The sequence below is a fragment of the Saccostrea echinata genome, unplaced genomic scaffold, assembly GCF_033153115.1.
Source record: "Saccostrea echinata isolate AGI-Se365-2 ecotype Australia unplaced genomic scaffold, CSIRO_AGI_Sech_v1 ptg000002l, whole genome shotgun sequence".
NCBI classification, from domain to species: domain Eukaryota; kingdom Metazoa; phylum Mollusca; class Bivalvia; order Ostreida; family Ostreidae; genus Saccostrea; species Saccostrea echinata.
In genome coordinates, this window is record NW_026889751.1 from 32813730 (window position 1) to 32818148 (window position 4419).

General features: G+C 34.0%; 1 long non-coding RNA gene across 1 annotated transcript; it reads right to left on the reverse strand.

Annotated features, from left to right (window-relative positions):
* Positions 1-1037: 1037 nt before the first annotated feature.
* On the reverse strand, positions 1038-2008 carry LOC133177883 (uncharacterized). Its single transcript, XR_009719865.1, has 3 exons — positions 1921-2008; positions 1557-1600; positions 1038-1119 (listed from the first exon to the last, which is right to left on the reverse strand). It is a non-coding gene; the product is annotated as an uncharacterized LOC133177883 (long non-coding RNA).
* Positions 2009-4419: the final 2411 nt, after the last annotated feature.

Below are 4419 nucleotides of genomic sequence, written 5' to 3' on the forward strand. Positions count from 1 at the left end.
TGTCCCCAACTTAGGAGTAGGATTTCAGCCTTTCAAGCTCGCGATCGGCCTATAGATGTGATTTAAATGAAGATACAATGCAAAATGGCCACATTGGACATATCCATCTTCCTTTACATAGATTTTATCTATTTATTTGCATATATATACATCTCAAGACATGATAAACAACAATGCATGTGTACCTTGGTTTGTCGGGAGCTGTTCTTGTGAAGGCACCAGACGTTATAAAGATGTGACAGACTAACCACTTATTTGTAACTATGAATATCTAAAAAAGTATTATATAGACACAAAAAGTAGTAAAATATGTCACTGCTCATTTTCTTTCAATCAAATTTATCGTTAATAATCCGCCGCATTATCTTTCTTGACTTACGTCTTAGTTGTGAGGTGCAGATAAAGTTGAAACATCTCCGAATCGAGACATTCGACGCCATATTGGATTTGAGGCGAACTACCTAAGAAGCAAGTTCGCGAGCGATCGCGAACGCTCTGGCGATCACCTCCGTTCAGAAGCGAGCGCTCGCGGACAATCGCGAGCGCTCGCTCTGCTGAACACACCTCTGGTTTATAGAGTGCAGTTTATGTCAACATCTCTGAAAATTTGATCAAGGTTGATGAAGATTAGGTAATTGGGATTGAAGTTCTGATTTTAAAATGAACACTCACTCCTGAAGTATAACCTTGTAAACAAGTTTACTATCCTCATTCTAACTGGATACCCCCAACCGTCAAAGCTGTTTAATAAAAGAATCAAGATCTCAAAACCAAAAATATATAAAGAGTTCTTCTGGTAAACTAATGAACAACACATTTTTAGACTCTTTGGAGTCCTGGGCAGAGGTTAATATTCCGATCCCGATTACCTTTTTACAAAGCCTACATGTAGCAATAACTGGTTCGTCACCTTTTTCATAATAAGAAACCTTATATGCTTATGTGATATGATAATCTCGTTTTATTATGATTCTTGATTATTAGAGCAAAACAAAAACATAAACGAGAAATCGGTTATAAGAGTTCCATTATCTGATCTCCATTGTTGAATGCAAATTCACCCAAACACATTTCCCAAGTCTGTGTTTATTGTCCGTTGTGCCATTGTTGGAGTTGTGTCTGGAAACTTCATAGATTGTTGAACTGACCCTGGAGGTAAGAATGATAAAAATAAATATATATCTAAAAATATTTTATTTTGCATAGCGATTAGAAAGCTGCTGTGGGAGGATATCTAATTTGGGGTATCTCTTGAAAATTAGATCTTATGAGGGTCTTTTTTATAACATAAACATAAAAAATTCTCAAATAACTGAAACAAGTAGATTTTTTAATATCATACACACATTCCACGTTAGTGAGTAATCTTGAAATATTTTTTTTTCGGTTTGTAACCCTTAAAAAAGATATATTTTTAAATAATTTCATGAACGTAACACAACATTCCTCACAAATTCTTACAAAACTTTTTAAAATTACTGCACATGTAACTGTCTCGCCTATTTAGTTATGATAAGTCACTGAAACATACTTTAAACCTTGAATCTCCAACTTACTGTGTTCTACGTACTCAACAGCATAACATCTCATCTCCGAGAGTCTAAATCAAATTACAAACATAATGAGATGTACCAAATATATAATTATAATCCTAAAGAATATTCAAAGTAAATAATTATAGCAATAAACGTATTCACTACATCAATAAATATAATTTCAATAATGATGCAAACGCCGTTTGTCTGTTTGGAGATTTTTGATTATGATGCCAGTACTGGGAAATTGAAAAAAATAATTCCAAAGACATTTAGTGGCAAGTCGTTATTTGTATCTTTCAATCCATTTGGTTAATCATTTGCTCGAAGTTGCAATGCTTTATATTATCCTTTATTGTAACAAATATATTCATGTGTTTCTTACTTAGAGTCATGTTGTGATGCTTTTACACAAAGCTTTACCACTTGACCCGCATGACTGTCAGATGGTATGATAAGGATGTCGACAGAGCACCTGTTATTGTCAGAGGTGTTAAAAATATGAACTGCAGTTTCAGCGGTCGGCAAGACGGAGACACTGGGACTGGTAATACAAAAAATAATAAAACAATTTATTTGTACATGTATACGACATATTTAGTGCTTTCATTTTCAGAGTATTTAATAAGTCCGCAAAACAATATATAAAAAACTACTACAAGTGTGTATGTGTGAAATCTAATATGGAAGCCAGAAACAATTACAAAAATTACTTCCAGATAAAATAAAAAATGAGTTTTAAAAACATCAGAGAAAGGGAAATATGTAGACACTGAGAATTTTAGTATTAGTGCTTTTGTTGTATCATGCATAAGATCTCTATCAATATTACACTTGTACCAATTAATTAAGGGACTACATGCAATCCTTACGACCAATTAACAATTTTTATTCTTGATATGATTTTTATTCTCAGGGAGTTCTACATTCATAGTTTTCTGATAAATACAGACTTACCACGATTCGTTGTTTCCATGATTCAGGTAGAGCAAAAGGTGACAATCAACACCCGGAGAACATGAAAAAATGGAAGAATTTTGGGGAGATGGTCCGATAAATAATTCCTGAAATATCAATCAAGGGCAATTGAAATGATTTAATGATTTGGTACCTGTAATCAAAATGTTAATTTTATTTTTAACTTATTTTCAATCACATTAGAAATCTTCTGATGAATATTTTACTGTCTGCTTTTTTAATTCGCAATTTTGATAATTCATGTTCCACATATCCTGTTTAACATGTATTGTAGGTCAACCCAATAAATCAAATATGAGGGGAAAAGATGCATTAAAGAACAAAACAAATTCTTTAATTATATTATACCTTTTCTCTTTTATTTGATATGATTCCTGAAAAAAATCATGTCAAAATGTAACACTAATTTATGAACAGATGACTAAAAAAACAATATGTTTTAGTGAGAAATTCTACAAAAGAAGAAAAATGTTACAGCAAAGTTTGCATGATTTACGACAATAGATAGCTGTTGTTGGATCTGAGCAAATATTGATAAGAGCACGGGGATCGCGGCAGTCATCAGTGTCGTCGTTGCATGAACCATCTGTATCAGTATCTACAATATAGAAAATATACTTATCTGTTTTTGTTTAACGTCCCTTCCAAAAATATTCACTCATAATGAGACGCCATCACTTGCCGGTGGAGGGCTGCACATTTAGACCTGTACTCGTCACTTACAGCCTTTTAGCTGTGAGGGATCTTTTTCGTGCCAGCATTTACTGCGACACGAGACCTTGATTTATACGGTCTCATCCAAAAGATTGGTCTCCACGTCCCACAGTAGGATTCGAACTCGCGACGAAAGGATTAACTCCTTATTCATGTATTATTCCGCGACTCTAGAGCAGACGCTCTAACCACTGCGCCACGCGGGCAATATTCTTATCTGAACATTTTAAAACTCTTCCTCTTTATAATTACCTTGTATCATCGACGTACTGTTTGTGTAGTTATTAAAGCGGGCTTCATATGTCAGCGGATTTGGCGCTTATTCATGAATACCGCTAAGAATTCATTAATAAATACAATTCACGACGCGGACGTATACTAGTATAGCATCTAATTCATGAGTACGAAAATAACTCCATAGCCAGTAATTGCACTAAATTTTAAAAACGCCAATTTATGTACACGTACAGTATTTGTCGATAGCCTACGTTGTTTTAGAAATTGTTCGCACGTAGAAGATACTCTTGCATATCTAATCACGTTGGATACATAAACTCCATATGCAGGTGATAATGGTATATTGAACATAAATAAGGAAAGTTGACGATAGAAAAGTGAAGTCAGCACGTTTATCAAAAAGTGTAGTTGTCAGTTTGCCATCAATGTCTTTTTCTAGTGAAACATCCAAATATGAAAACATGTGTTAGACTCGGTGGTGTCTTTTATTTTGAGTTCAATGGCATATTCCAATTCAACATAGGAATGAAACCTAATATTGTTAATTTCGTCGATATCTCTAAATGTCGAATTAAAGGCCATGACAAGAGATGTCTTTCATGAAGAGGTATTTGAATAAATTATGCTTCATATGAATACAAAAATAAGTCTGCTCATAACGGGGCACATTTACAACCCATGAGAGTCTCACTGAATTTTATTTAGTGATATAGGAGAAGTTGTAGATAAGAGATGGGTACCCTCAATATTATAGAAAGGATGGCAGTGTCCCCGTTTTGCTAAGGGAAATTCAAAATATGCATCCGATCAATGCTAAAAATAGGAAGTGTGCGTAATGACACAGTGTAATAAAGAGTCTGTGAAAGTCTCATAATTTTTTTCTTTGGGAAAAAACAAATATCTGTTCAATCGAAGTGTGAAATAGGAGCTGCGCACAATGGGAGTTTGTAATAAA